The 16,911-nt window shown below is 33.6% G+C and overlaps 1 non-coding gene across 1 annotated transcript; it reads right to left on the bottom strand.

The window, feature by feature from the left end:
* Positions 1–15,506: 15,506 nt before the first annotated feature.
* On the bottom strand, positions 15,507–15,568 carry LOC123646759. The gene has a single exon (XR_006738013.1). It is a non-coding gene; the product is annotated as a U7 small nuclear RNA (small nuclear RNA).
* Positions 15,569–16,911: the final 1,343 nt, after the last annotated feature.

Below are 16,911 nucleotides of genomic sequence, written 5' to 3' on the forward strand. Positions count from 1 at the left end.
TTGCCTGCCCCACTCGCTGCTTTTAATGCCGCGGGATCTTGGATCAAAACGGACCCGAGAGTAAAATAATCTCCATGTGGTTAAACAGATCTCTAAGCGCCTTGGATGTATTATAAAAGAAATTCTCAAACGCAAAATGTATAGAATCAGTTGACATTGAAATCCCCTGACTGTGCTGTCCAATACGGTAGCCACGTGGGGCTGAGATGTGCTGTGCGTGTAAACAATATACCAATGTGGAAGATATCGCATTAATAAATTTTATATTGATTACATGTTGAAATGATACTATCTTGGATATATTGGGTTAAATTATGGAATTAATTTCACTTAAAAAATTTTTTTAACGTGGTTAGCTACTAGAAAATTTTAACTACACATGTGGACAGCACTACTCTAAAATGGAAAGAAGTGTTACTTTGAATACTAAAGTAACTTAGTATTTATCCTAATGTTCAGTCAGCCCAGGGAGTTGCTAGTACTAAATGTTTTTGTTTGTTTCTTTAACCTAGATGAGTTTATATTGTTCCTCGTTTATTTTATGTTTAAACAATGTTTATTATTGCAAGTAATTTCCTTTTAAATAATCCATGACCTCTCTTGAGATTTCAGAATTGAATTCAATTTTGAAAAGAAGTTTATTATTGTTATTTATTATAGTTTATGATTGAATGAGCTACCTCAATCTACAATTAAATGATAAACTATAATTAGAATAGTTGTCATGTCTGTATTGAGAACCAATCCTGGATTCGATATCCTTTATTCTACCGGTGTAAAGTCAGAGGGAAAGAATAGCGCTTAGAAATCAAATTCCCCTTGTTGAGAGTTATAGGTTGATAAAAATAGGATAGAATCCTAACACGAAAATAACATTTCAAATGGAAACTTTCTAATGTAACTATTGTAGTTAGTCAATTCTAAGACACATTTTTACAAAATACTTTAACACAGATCCTAACATTTCTTAAATGGAAATGCCTCTCACGGTCAATGCCATCTTACAATTAATTGGCGTGTGTTTTTTCTTAGTCAAATATAATGCTGCATCTATAATATATGCTGTCTTAGATTTGATGAACTATGCAATGTGAGCATTTTGTTATATTCTGCGTTTTTCCAAAATGTCTTCTGGAACCTTACAACAAAAGATTTTATACAGTATGATTAATACTGTATAAAAGGTGAAAGTGGATATTCTTAAGAGTTAAGAAATTTTCTGGAATTGAGTATAATAAATTGGTTACAGGTCAGTTATGTTATACTTGACCCTAGTTAAACTAGGTTTGCCCAAACCTGGTTTTGAAGGAATCGCTTTAGAATATATAATCCTAATATTCTGTAGATAGTGTACCTTCCAAAGTCTGTATTTCTTCCATGTGGCAGCATAGGATTCTAGCAAAGATCCTGATTAATGATCTCAGTTAACTTTTTCTTTTTATTTTGTTGTTTATTTAAAGGGCCCTCCTCTCTTTGCAAAAAACACTTTTACCAAGTTCAGTTTCTGATTTTTCCCAGTGGCAATCCAGTAACCTTAGGTATATATTAGAATTCATACATTTTTAAGGAGCAATGTTTTTAGAGGCAAACAAAATCCAAATTTGACTGTTGTGAATTGCCATAGTTTATCAAACGTTAATGAGAAAATAATTCAGAATGTTTAGTTCAAACCAAGTAGTTGGAACACATTTTTGGCTTGAACCGAACCCAAACCAAAATAATTTAATTATAGCTGATTCTAAACTGAAATGAAATGAAAATTGCATTGGTTCAAGTCCCATTTCCCAGAAAAGAAAAAAGCAGAGGGCTGGGAAAACAGTCATATAAATTATTTCAGAGAAACAAAACAATTAAACTATGGCAAGTTAATACTCTTAGGTATACTTTCCCAAAATGCCTATATTTAAATTTTCATGGTACACTTTTAAAAGTTATCATATTTTGAATAATTGAGATTCTTGATTTGGGTTGTATCTAAGAAAATCATCTTTGATAAGATTTCTAGATAAATCGAGTTTAAACTATGACATTGGAAAGCCATGTACAGCAAAAAGACTGAAAGAAATGACATCAGATGAGTATGAGTATTTGTCTTTGAGAAACAGAATAGGTTGATTTTTAAAATCTGCCTTTTTATATGAGCATTATTATTTTTATGATGAAAAATGACTTTTTCTGTTTTACAAAAGAGTTCATCATTGATTAAAAACCATGTGGTAATTTTTAATGATTTATTTTTTAAAATTAGTAAGTAATACATCCACTCTGCCAGACAGTTTAGCAGTTTCTTACAAAACTGAACATACTCATACCGTAAGACCCAGCACTTGCACTCCTTGGTATTTACCCAACTGAGTTGAAAACTTATGTCTACACAAAACTCTGCATGTGGATATATATAGGATCATACAAACTATATGGCTGGGAGTGGCTGGGTGAGGCAGTGCAGGAGTGTATATGGGAACTCAATGTACTTTCTGCTCAATTTTGCTGTGATCCTAAAACTACTATAAAAAATAAAGCCTATTTTTAAAAAATTACTGAGTGCTGCACTAAAAAAATATATTATGTATATATTTATACAAATATATTATATTATATATATAATTGGAAATGATATAAATGTCTGAATAAGTAAGATGAAAACTAGTTTGCCATCAGATCCCAGGGCTTAGCACCTTGTGGGGATTCAAATATTTGTTGAACCAATGGATGCATTAATTTAAATTGATAGAAGTCACTGGGAAAATTACTCAGCTTTCTCCTTTGTCTGTAAATATTTTTTAAATGGTTTTTCTTTGTGGAAAAAAAAATCCACATTAACTACCATACCCCATCCTTCATCTTACAAAATTAAGCCACAGAGTTAAAGTAACTATGTATTAGTTCACCTAATCACAACCTAAAGACCTATTTCAAAGCCACATCCTATCTGACAGTCAACAGCATACTTTTCATTTCAATATTGGACATATCTTCCGTCTTTGTCATTATTATAAAGAATCTTTCATATACGCAGTTTAAAGATCACAATTCAGTTCCCCATGGTTAATGTGTTGTTTTTAAAAGGCAGGTATACTGTAAATTTTCAGCCCTATAAAAAAATTTAAAAATAAGGTGAAAGCAATGTGATTATCCACAAATTGATTAAATTTGAAGTTGCGAAAACAAAGTTAGAATCAATTGACATGAAATTTGTGGTGCTAGTGCCAAGAGAAACAATAAATACTGTCTTTTTTTTCTTTTCTAAGTGTTTGCAATTAGTAGAAAAAATACCTTAACTTCTTATCAGTTCAGATGATTAACTTACATTGGTTTGTTACCCATACAATGGGAACTTTGTAAAAGCATTCAGATCCTAAGACACTGTATTGCTGTGAATAGCCTTCAAACCATACAAAGGTTCTAGGCAAATTATCAGTTCAGGGCCTGATCTTGATAAACCACTGGTATGGTGTGTTTATACATGTGGGTGTGGTCCAGGGGAGTGACTAGAGTTCACTAGAGTTCATGTCATTCTCAGCTGCTTTGCTAACTCATATTCAAATGCCTAATCGAAATCTATTTTATCACATACCCATTTTTCCTTTAAAATTTCATATTTGATCTTGTTTTAATCCATAATTAGCTAGGTTGAAGCACTAATTTTCATGTTTAAAGGATGCTAAATTTAAAAGATTTCCAAATATGCTCCATGTAAATACCATTTTTCTTTTTAAAAATGTTTTGAAATTTCTTTCCTTTTAGATAGTTATGACTCACTCCAGTTTATTTATTAGAGTCCATAATGTTAAAATCTTCACCTAGGCTATGTATGTGGTGTATGTGGTGTGTGTGTGTGTGTGTGTGTGTGTGTGTGTATGTGTGTGTGTAAACAAACTTTGTAAGTTTATTTGAGAGACAGAACTGAACACAAGAACATAAATTTTATGCCAGGCAACTTTTAAAAATACTAACTTGACTTTCACAGTCATGAAATGTACAATTGGAAGCCATAAAGATTACGTTTAAATACTCAGGTGACATTTGATTCAGTGAGGGTGATGAAGTTTGTACCCAGGTCTGTCAGATTCCAAAGCCAAGGCTGTTTATATAAGCAAGGACAGTATTGAGTTAATTTAAACAATATTCAGTATATGTTCAACTCAAAATTCAGTTTGCAAAGCAGATTTTGGTCTAGCATTATTTAGTTTGGTAATTAATGTTATGTATACTTCATGATCTAAGATATAAGAAAGTCAGTGTCACCATCTGAGATTTAGGAAAGCATATTAAAAATGATGTGTTTTTCAGATGCACTGGTAATTTAAACATCTTGCTCTTTCCTTCTACCATATCATTTGCTTCTGTTAAGAGGAATTTCATGAAATATACTGCCATTTCAGAACAATTCATTTAAGACCATAAACAATGAGTAGAATAATAATTTTTTTTTTTATCTGTTGCCAGGCATCATTATAGCTCATGGCAACCTCAAACTCCTGGGTTCAAGTGATCCTCCTGCCTCAGCCTCTCCAGTAGCTGGGACTACAGGCATGTGCCACACCTGACTAATTTTTAAAATTTTTTTAGAGATGGGGGGTCTCAATATTGCCCAAGCTTGTGTCGACTTCTGCCCTCAAGTGATCCTCCTGCCTTGGCCTCCAAAAGTGCTAGAATTATAGGCATGAACCATGGTGCCTGGCCAAGAATGATTTTTTATAAGTACTTTTTCCTCACAACATAATTCAGAAAAATTCCAATAAAATCTGGATTTTTCCAAGGATTACCAAAAATATAATTAAAATATGAATTTAACTTTTACTAAGCAACAAAGGCTGTTGAGATAAACTAGATCTCCTGAGTTTACACTCTCTACAAAATACCTTCTATCTTAAGAATGCTTTGTTTTAGGATACAGTATAGACTATTGGCTAAGCACATACACTGTGAAAGTCAGACTGGTGAGTTCTGAATCCCAGTTTTACTAGCTATGTGACCTGAGCAAATCATTTAACCTCTCTTGCCTGAGTTTCCTTGTCTATAAAATGAGTTGTAAGAACTAAACAAGTTAACATATGTAAAATATCTACAGCAGTTCCAGGCAACTGTATATTCTATGAAAATTTTATTATTATTCCTTAATAGAGAAAGTTCATTCATTCTCTCTTATTTCATCTAGATCATTAGCTTTTGTTTTCTCTATTTCTCCCTTTACTGTTTCTACCTATAAAAAATAAAATTAGCTGTCATTATAAAGACTTTTTTTTTTTTTTTTAGCAAATTAGTCTCTGTGACAGAAGCATACTTTACAATTCTTGCTTACTATACAAACCAGAATTTCCTGTAGATCTCATCTTCTTGCTAATGTACTTGGGTTAGTCAATCAGGAACAATGCAATTAGATGACAATTGTATGAAATACGAGAAATATAATTAAATAGTAAAGAGCAAACAAAGATACTTTCATTCCATGGGAAAAATATATTTCAGGCCTTGAAAATAAAATTCTACACAAGCAAAGTATAAGATTACAAAGGTACAGATGGGGGCTCTCTGATGTGTAAGAAACAGGTATCAAATAGGTATTAAAATTAGTTTCTGCAAAAAATACCTTAGAAAATAGAATAAAATGCATCAAGATTAACACAAGGAAATGTTTTAAGTCAAGTTTGCATGAAAAATTTTTTAGTTTGGAATTGGCAAAAAAATTTACAACATTTGCACAAATGAGTACCAAATTAACAATAAACTTGTGAAAAAAGATGAGCCCTCTCCCAGTCTAGCATTAATAATTTTATGATTCAAAAATCATATCCAATTATTTTTAAGCCTGTATTTCATTGTAGGTACAAATTTGAAGTGTTTTCTAAAATGTGAAAAAGGGTGAAACAACCCCTTTTGCAATTCAAAGATACAGAATCAACTATTGGGGCCTTTTCTATAACATAAGCCCATGTCTAAATTCAATCACCCACTTACCTTAACTATTTTGGGATTCCTTGGACTTGGGAGCCGTCATTAACAGTCAGTTGCTATACAATGGAAAATATTGAGCAAAATTATTTGAACAAACTCTAAAGATGATAAAGTAAACAAATTAATGGGTTTGTTATCCAGTTATTTCTTTTCCTTTATTCCTCAACAAATATTAAAATACACTTTGAAAAAAATAAAAAATAAAATATACTTTGTTCCAGGCACATAGTGTTCTCATGCTTTGGATACAAAATTAAGAATGATATAATCCATTTTTTCAGGAGAAGTTCACAGCCATGGAAGAGAAACACAAAAACATATCATTGCAATGTAATACGTGTTGATACAGAGGTATGAACAGAATTGTTTGGAGTTGGGAGTGATTCCTTCTATTTTGGAAAGTCTAGAAAGACTCTATGGAGAAGGTCATCTGGGTCCTGAAGACAGACTAAGATATTGCCAAGAGTAAGGAAAACAGAATATCTTCTGTGGTTACTTTTTGAATCTAAGTATTTAAAAAAACTGAACACTCTGAGGGAGCTTGCTGGGAGTCAGCCAGGAAACAAGCTGAGTGGACCAATTTGCAAAACAGTTGACCTTGGTTATCTAATAAATTAATTGATATTTAACTCCAGTTGTAGGGAGTGTGACCATATAAATGAATATCTAAACCAGAACACTTTTGAGAAAGAGAGCACTATTAACAATGAGGATAGGAGAACTGTTGTAAACTGGCACTGTCCTAGGCAAATTAGTCACACAATCCCACCCTATTTAAAGGACCGAAGAGTAAAGCATGGTTCAATCAGGGCTCTTGTTTAACTTTTCTATGATAACCTTAGCTCGCTCCTTCTCTGTGTATCAGTTTTGTCTTTAATCTGAGCTCTCTCCTGCTTGTAAGATGCTGCCAACAATTATCTATACTTCATGGTTTCCCTTCACATCCAGGAAGACAGTGTGTGTTCATTATTCACAACTACCTAACAAAATTCTTAAGCTTTTTTAATTTTTCTAACGGTTACCCTTGAATACCATTTGCTAATTGTCTTAGGCTCTGACAAGGAAGGCTAGAATAGTTAAATCAGGATCCATAGAAGCTGGTAGTAAGGATAATCCCACCCAAACTGCATGGCAGCTATATAATGGATGGGGGATGGGGGCGAGTGAAATAGAATTGGAGAGATAACCACAATACCCATTATGCTGAGTTTTACTAAAACAATGGAAAACTTCTAGGAAGTCTTAAATATGAAAGATTACAAGTAACCTCTTTCAGCTTTTGTTATTTTTTTTGTTTTTGTTTTTGAAGTAACAGCTTTGTTGAGATATAGTCACATACCATAAAATTCACTCTTTTGAAGCATACAATTCAGTGATTTTTTTAGTTTTTTCACAGAGTTGTGTAACCATCACCAGTTAACTTCAGAACATTTTCTCACTGCAAAAAGAAACCTCATACCCATTAGCTGTCATTCCCCATTTCCCTCTCCCCCCACCCCTTGACAACCACAAATTTAATTTCTCTCTCTATCGATTTGTCTATCTTGGACATTTCATCAAAACGGCATCATATAATATGTAGCCTTTTGTGACTACTTTCTTTCACAGCATAATGTTTTTAAGTTTCATCTATGTTGTAGCATGTATCAGTACTTCATTCCTTTTTGTAGCCAAATAATATTCCATTTTATAGATGTTCCACATTTTGTTTATCCATTCACTAGTTGAGTTGGATTTGGGTTGTTTCTATTCTTTGGCTATTATGAATAATGCTATTATGAACATTTCTGTACAGATTTTTGTGTAGACACGTATTTTTGTTTCTCTCGCATTTATGCCTGACAGTGTTGGGTTGTATGGTAACTTTATGTTCAACCTTTTGAGGAACTGCCAGACTCTTCTAAAGTGGCTGCACCATTTTACAATTGCGCCAGCAATATATTTGTGTTCCCATTTCTCTACACTGTCACCAAAATTTGTTACAGTGTGAAGTGGTATCTCACTGTGGTATTGATTTGTATTTCTTTAATGGGTAATGAGGCTGAACATATTTTTATGGTGCTCATTGAATATTTGTATATATTCTTTAGAGAAATGTCTATTAAAATCCCTTGCTGATTTTTAAATTGGATTTTTATCTTTTTATTATTGAGTTATAAGAGTTTTTTATATATTCTAAATTCAATTCTCTTATCAGCTGTATGATTTACACTTACTATCTCCCATTCTATGGGTTATCTTTTCCCTTCATTGACGGTGTCATTTAAAGCATAAAGTTTTTCATTTTGATGGTTCAATTTATCTACTTTTTCTTTTGTCACTTGTGCTTTAGTGTCATATTGAAGAAACCATTGGTTAATTTAAGGTCACAAGATTTACACCTAAGAATTTTATAGTTTTAGCTCCTATATTTAACTCTCTGATCAAATTCGAGTTAATTTTTGTTTCTATGTGATAGGGGTCCAACATCATTCTTTTGCATGTGAATATCCAGTTGTCCTAGCACCATTTGTTGAGAAGACTATTCTTTCCCCATTGAATGGTCTCAGTACCCTTGTCAAAAATCAGCTGACTATAGATGTATAGATTTATTTTTGGACTCAATTCTGTTTCATTTACCTATATGTCTGTCCTTATGCCAATACCACATGATCTTGATTATTGCAAATTTGTAGTAAGTTTGAAACTGAGAAGTATTAAGTTCTCGAACTTTGTTCTTCTTTTTTAAGATTTTTAAAATTCTTCTGTGTTTCTTGAGTTTCACTATGAATTTTGTAGTCAGCTTATCAATTCCTGTAAAAGAGAAAGCTGAGATTTTGATAGGGGTTGTATTGGATCTGTAGATCAATTTGAGTAGTATTGCCATCTTAACAATATTAAGTCCTCTGAACCATGAACATGGAATGCCTTTCCATTTACTTAGGTCTTTAATATCATTCAGCAATGCTTTCTAGTTTTCAGTGTGCAGATCTTGCACTTCTTTTCTAAATTTATTTCCAAGTATTTTATTCTCTTTAGTGCTATTGTAAATGAAATTATTTTCCTAATTTTATTTAGGGATTGTTCATTGGTAGTGTATAAAAATACAATTGAATTTTGCATCTGGATCTTGTATCCTGTAGCCTTGCTGAACTTATTAGTTGTATTATTTTTTTATGGATTCATTAAAATTTTATATGTATAATGTCATGTTATTTTCAAAGAGAAATAATTTTACTCCTTTCTTTCCAATCTGGGTGCCTTTTTTCGCCCCTTGCCTAACTGCCCCAGCTAAAACCTCCAGTATTATGTAAACATAAGTAATAAGAACAGACATCATTGTTTTGTTTTTGATTATATGGGGGAAAGCTTTCAACTTTTCACCATTAATTATGACGGTAGCTGTGGATTTTTCATAGATACCCTTTAACAGGTTGAGGAAGTTGCCTTATATTCCTAGATTGTTGAGTATTTTTATCATGAAAGGGTATTGAATTTTGTTACATTCTTTTTCAGTGTCTATTGAGATTATCACGTGGTTGGTTTCTTATCCTATTAATACAGTGTATTACATTGATTAATTTTTAGAAGTTAAACCAACCTTGCATTCCTGAAATAAATCCTACTTGGTCATGTTGTATAATTCTTTTTATATGTTGCTGGGTTCAGTTTGCTAGTACTTCACTGAAAATTTTTACACCTATATTCATAAGGGATGTTGGTCTATAGTTTTATTGTCTTGCAATGGCTTTGGTTTTGGCATCAAGGTAATATTGGCCTCATATAATAGTTGGGAAATGTTTCCTCCTCTTCTAATTTTTGGAGAGTTTTTGAAGAATTCATGTTATTCTTCTTAAAATGCTTGGTAGAATCCACTAGGGAAACCATGTGGACTTGGGCTTTTCTTTTGGATAATTTTTTTAAAAATTACTATTTCAATGTCTTCACTTATTATAGGTCTATTCAGATATGCTATTTTTTCTTGAATCAACTTCAGTAGTTTGTGTATTTCTGGGAATTTATTCATTTCACATAGATTATTTAATTTGTTAACAGTTGTTTATAGTATTCCCTTGTAATCCCTTTTATTTGTATAAGTTTGGTATTAATGTCTCCTCCTTCACCACTGATTTTAGTAATTTTAGTCTTTTCTTTTTTTTTCTTTTGTGCTAAATTGTTACCAATCTTGTTGATCTTTTCAAAGAACCAATGTTTGGTTCCATTGATTTTTATGTATTTTCTATTCTCTATTTCATTTCTTTCCACTTTAATTCTTATTATTTTCCTACTTATGCTTACATTGAATTTGGCTTGCTCTTTTTTCCAGTTTTTAAAGGTAGAAGTTATTAATTTGAGATTTTTTTTCTTTTTTAAATATAGATGTATATCCCCATAAGTTTCTTTCTGTACTGCTTTAACCATATACCATGAATTTTGGTATGTTGTAGTTTTGTTTCCATTCACTTCCAGGTATGGAAATATGACACATTAAAATTCCACACAGCTCACTGTTTTTACCTAGATTCTGCCATTTTTCTTAAATAAAGGCTCCTTAGGCAGTTGCAGGTCTTTTGTTAATCTCCAGAGTTCTGAAAAAGCTAATTTTGACAATTTTTTTTGTAAGTATTCACATTGTTTGTATGGAGGAGAGGATTTTCAGAGGTCCCTTCTGTGCCATTCCCAAGTGCTCTCCTCTAGCTGTTATTTGGCATGAAGCATTTTTATCCTGTCTAGAATGTACTGGCAGTTCTGTTTAGGCACTAGGTGGTGAAAAATTGTAGATATAAACAGTTTTAAATGGTTAAAATAAAAATAGCTTAAAATTATTAGTCATCTATTGATAAGCTATGAGGACAAACTTTTCCCTTAAGACACCTGAGTTTTTAAAGGTCTTTGCAAAAAGAAAAACAAATAAATAAAGGTCCTTGGAAGCCATCATCAGTTAAGTTTAAAATCTGCTCTGTTTATTTACACTTCTTAGCCCCTTAACCTCACCATTTCCACTTGAGGGTAAATGGGCTTTTGGAAATTTGTCCTAAGGGTTAAAAATAATGGTGATAATGATTTCCTACTTGTTCAAAACCACCATGCTAAGGGAAGAGGAACTAATTCTTATATAATCTAGGCTGCTCCTCCTTTGGTACATAAATTAGTTATTTCCACCAAATTTATTCTATGTGTAAGCATTAAGCATAATTTTGTTGAGCAATTTTCCATTTAGATTAGTTATTTATAGAGTTACCTTTCATAGGGAGGCAATCTTCTCATTCCCCACAGCTAGAAGCAGAGACCCATTGGACCCATCATTTGTCTTGGTATTCACTCTCCAATAATTTGTTAACCTCACAATGGGGAAGATCAAATACATAAGAATTAAAGTAAACTCTGTGATCATTTGACAGGGAAATGCAAGAGGAGGAAGATTACAAATAATCAATAGAGTTGACAGTTAGAGGTTTTTTGATAACTTAGTGACAGCAGAGTCATTTTAATGAGGCATAGGGGAGTTAAAAAATTCACCCAAGGTCAAACAGCTAGTAAATGGACCAAAACCCTTGAAATTTTTGGCATTTGGAAAGTGAAAGCAGTATGGAGGGTCTTATTTCAATCATTTGCTCTACCACTGGGATAGCTTTGGGATTTACTTGGGCGACTCAAACCTCATTACCACAGCTCTGGGCCAGAGCTTCTCAAACTTTATTGTGTGTGTGAATCAGCTGGGCATTTTGTCAAAATACAGATTCAAATTCAGTGGGTCTGAAGTGGAGCCTGAGATTCAACATTTTTAATAAGCACCCAGGCAATGCCCACACTGGTGTACAGATCTCAGTCTGAATGGCAAGGCTCTGTCCATCCATATCATCCCTATTATCCATATCTGGATTAACAGCAACATCTTTCTAAATGTTCTTGTTGGCCTCCAGGTGGCCAGGAGAATTTTGCAAGAAGTTTTACTGTTTGTTTCTTTAATTTCTCAAAGCTATTAATATTATCAGTGCTCCACTTACTCCTGTACTTGTATATATCCTCCAACCTTCCATCCTCCATCCTTCCTGTTGCTATGGCACCTTAGCATTCCAAAATGAGAGAATTTAATATTTTTACATTAATTTGAAATATTTTACTGACCACTTAGCATACATGGTACATTTAGAGTCAGGCTATGTCCTAACCTAACACTGACTAGGAAGGGGAAACTTTCACTAGCATTTATAAGTTCCTATATTACAGTGCCTTTCCCAATCTCTTTTCACTTCTGTGCTCTCCCATCACCGTGACCAGCTCATCTGGTCCATGGGCCTTGATTCACTCTATGATTGATATCACTAACCCTTGCTAGGTACATACATTTATCTATGGAACTGAATTCCTGCCAGTGGGCTATAAAATGTATATGTGAGAAAGAGATAGGAAATAACCTAATATTTTAAAGAAGGAACAAAAAGAAAGCATTGCATTATGTTTGGTGATTCACAGCTATTCCAAGAGAGTCTACTGTTGGATCACTTGGAGAGAATAAATGAGAGGTAGATTAAAAAATTTTATGCTTTTCTTTGATTTGCAATTGAACTAGCTCATGATTAATATTAGTATAGGTATTATTCCACACTGAAATGAAATGCCCTGAGGATTTTAATAACATCCCTTTCTGGCTTCTAGTGTTGGAGCACCCAACAGGCAGACTAAACACATTTATTTATTTATTCATTCAACAAGTATTTATTGAACATCTTTCATGTGATAGGCACTATTTTGAATGATGGGGAGTTTCTGCTCTTGTGGAATTTATATTCTAATGGAGCAGACAGGCAATAAAAAAAAACTACATAGGATAGTGTGAGAGAGGGGCTACAGAGTGCTGCAGGGCTTCTCTAAAGAAATGACATTTGAGCAAAGGCCTGAATGAAGTGAGAGAGTAAGCCATACAAATATGCAAGAAAGAAGAGAACCATGTAGTGAGAAGCATAAGTGCAAAGGCCCCATGAAGGAGCACATTTGGCTTCTTTGAAGAACAACAGACAAGCTTTTCTTCCCTTCACTCATTCTACTCCAGCCCTGCCTCAGCCTCCTAAGTAGCTGGGACTACAGGCATGCACTACCACATCCGGCTAATTTATAATTTTTTTGTAGCGAAGAGGGCTTGCTATGTGGCCCAGGCTGGTCTTGAACTCCTGGGCTCAAGCGATCCTCTTGCCTCAGCCTCCTGAGTAGCCAGGACTACAGGCACATGGTACCACACCCAGCTAACTTCTCTACTTTTTGTAGAGACGGGGGGTCTTGCTCTTGCTCACCCTGGTCTCGAACTGCTGGCCTCAAGTGATCCTCCCACCTTAGCCTCCCAGAGTGCAAGGATTAAAGGTGTGAGCCACAGCAACTGACCAAATGTCTTAATCAAACTCTGGATGCCCCCCAAATCTGAGACTGGGTATACTGTCAACCAGAAATTCTTGGCATACCAGCAATATGGAAGACCTAGTTTGACCAAGTACACAATGGGAATGGTGAGACATGGAGCTCTTTTTGTTTCACATCCATCTTTTGAAGTCTGGAAATATGATAGAACTTTATTTGTACTTTTGGAGAAGCTTCCTCTGCTTAGTTTTTTAGTTATACTTTGACTGCTCCACATCCAAGAAACAACAAACAACAACAACAGAAAATTGGTCCTCCTGTCTCTTGGTTTGAAAAGGGCTTTTGGGGAATATTAGTAAAAATTAAACTTATAGAGAAGCCTAATAAATTGAGTTCAAAGATGAAAAGTTCTAAAATTTTATCATAATTTTATGTTTGAGTCCATAGGTGGGTAAGGATGGCTCAGATGTTTGTTTACATTTTAAAATAATTGATTTGGATTTTTTATTTTTGTGGATGAGCATAAGAAATTATGCCAGACAAAAGGCCATCTCAAAGATAAATCTTAGTTTCTCATAAACGGAAGCTAAAAATAAAATCAGCTTGAGAGAGTCTGAAGGTCATTCTGAAACATATAATCTTTTTCAGGGTTACCACATGTAGTTGTGCTCAAGCTGGTCTAGTATTAATGTCATTAATATTAAGACTCCAGGGACAGTGAAAATGAATAGTGATTTTTAAAATGAGCTCCAATCCAACTGTGCTAAAGAATCTTTATACTGGTTCAATGTCAACTGTGTGATCACATTTAAGTCCTGAAACGGAAAGGCCTAAAGATACGTACTATTCCAATTGGAGCTTATTACCAAGAGCTGCTGATATTTTTGTAATTTAAGCAATGTTCAGAATCTACACTAAAAAGAGTAAGAATTTCAATAACAATTACAACCTTAGGGCCTGAAACAGTACATTTCCAAGGGGTGCAGTAAAGGTGAATTAGTATGTATTTTCCCTGAACTTGACCCTTTCTTTGCTTTCAAAGTTCCCAGCAAACTTTTGTTTCATTGTGACAGTGTTTAAGTAACAAAGGTGGATGTTCCAAAATTATAAATGATGATTTGAAATTAAGTTGCCTCTCACTAGAGCAAGTCTATCTAGAACATTTGCAGTGACAGGGCATACTCCAGATAAGGGAAATAAAAGAGGAGCATCCCAAAGAGGACGTGCTACCTCAGAGTGACACACAGTAAACTCTAGATTTTGTTTCTGTAGATTTTTACTTATGCCACTTGGTTTTCAGTTAAAATTTTAGAAGAAAGAAAGAAATATAAGGTATGTTGCTTGCTTAGACACTGACTAGGTTAACAAAGACCAGAATTTAATATATCCCCATCCAAAGAGAGAATATTTATGTGTGTGTGAGGGGGTTACTTTCAATGTGAGAAAAGAATTACATCATGTGGTTATACAAAGAATACATGATCTTTAAATCAGTGAAATTATTTTTCTGATTATAGCAATGGCATGACTCATAAAGTTACATCTTTCTCTTTATTGTCCTTTTTAGTCTTAGCTTAAATATTACCTCCTCAGAGAAGCCTGCTTAGACCATCAATTATAAAGTTGCTTAGTTTTCATTTTCTGCCAAATATTTATTATGCCTGATTCTTTCTTTGCTTACTGATTTATCTCTTTACTGTTTCCCCTACTTCAGAATGAAAGGTCTATTCCATGGATAAAAAGGGTCCTTGCCTTGTCTTGTTCACTGTCATAGCACCTGTCTCAGTCCATTCAGGCTGCTATAACAAAATACCATAGACTGGGTGGCTTATAAACAACAAAAATTTATTTCTCACAGTTCTGGAGTCTGGGAAGTCCAAGATCAAGACACCTGTAGATTTGGTGTCTAGTGAGACCCCATTTCCTGGTTCATTGATGGTGTGTTCTCTCTGTGTCCTTGTGGAAGGGGTGAATGAGCTCCCTTGGGCCTATTTTATGAGGACACTGATCCTATTCATGAGGGCTCCACCTTTGTGACCTAATTACCTACCAAAGGCTCCATCTCAAAATACCCTCACATTAGGAATTAGGTTTCAACATACAAATTTTGGGGAAACACAAACATTCAGATCATAGCAAACCTAAATTATGCCCAACATAACATTAAGATTTTTTTTTCTTTTTCTTTTTTATTTATTTATTTATTTTTAATTCAGGGGGGTCTTATGGTGAAGACCGGAAAACCTGCTAGACAAATTCTAAAAGAGCTGTAACATTGATAACATAAAGATTTATGGACTGAGTAAATGAATGAATTAATGAATAAGGATTGAAAAAATTTGGTAAACTTCCCATTTTGTTATATAAACCTAACATAATCCTCAGACCCAAACCAGAGTTAACACAGAAAAAGAATACTGGCCAGACATAATTTATTCATGATAACAGATGTAAAAATTCTAAATAAAATGCTAGAATAACAAATGCAACCATATGTTAATAGAATTATTCACCATGACCAAGTAGGTTTCTCTTCAGGGTTTCAGTACTCTTTTTAAAAAATTTTCTTTAAAAAAATTAACAAAGTAATACAGGAATAAGATTTCAACATTTTTTGAAATTGGGACAGAATCACAGAAAACTGAAAGTAATGTCTTTTATGGATTCTCACTCTAAACTCTATTTCCACTTTCTGTATTTCTTCCCTTTTCCCTACCTCTCCATTTGGCCAGATACATCAATATTGCCAAGGTTAATAACATTTTGGCCCCTTCATTGTCATAGATAATATTGCAGTGGTCTGTGGCAGAAGGGATGATTGGTACAATATGAAATCAGAGTGATAGCAGTCAGATAATTTAGGACAAATCATTTTTAGGACTTAAATAATTTTTAGTCTAAAGTTTACTATAGATGTGAAAATTCTCATCAATGTAAGATGCAAAATAGAGATAAGAAGTGTATAACTCTGGAAAAGTATCACAGAAATTTATAATTATTTATAAATAAATTTATAATTTATAAAAATTTATAAAATACATATTAGGGTACAAATTATATTCTTCTTAGTTCACTCATATTTATTTTATGCAAATCTTCGGATCCTATTTATTTTTTGTCTGGTATAGACTGAACGTTTGTGTCTTCACAAAATTTATATGTTGAAATCCTAACCCTCAGTGTGATGGTATTAGGAGTAGGGCCTTTGGTAGGTGATTAGGTCATGAAGGTAGAGGCCTCATGAATGGGCTTAGTTCCCTTATAGAAGACTTTTGCAAACACGCTTAGATCCGCTGCCATGTGTATACACAGTGAGACGACAGCTACCCATTAATATGAACCAGGAAGTGGTCTTCACCAAGCACCAAATCTGCCAGTGCCTTGATCTTGGACTTTCCATTCTCTAGAACTATAAGAAATAAATTTCTGTTGTTTATAAACCAGAAGAAAGAACAAGACAGATGGAATGATTGAAGAGATAAAGGCCAAGAGTTTTCCAAAATTAATGAAAGATAACAAGACATAGATCCATGAAGCCCAAAAAACCACAAACAGAATCAAAATAAAAAATAAAATAAAAAATACCCATGGTCAAACTTCTGAAAATAAAAGCTTAAAGAG

This window comes from Lemur catta, chromosome 10 (genome assembly GCF_020740605.2).
Source record: "Lemur catta isolate mLemCat1 chromosome 10, mLemCat1.pri, whole genome shotgun sequence".
In the NCBI taxonomy this organism is placed as follows: domain Eukaryota; kingdom Metazoa; phylum Chordata; class Mammalia; order Primates; family Lemuridae; genus Lemur; species Lemur catta.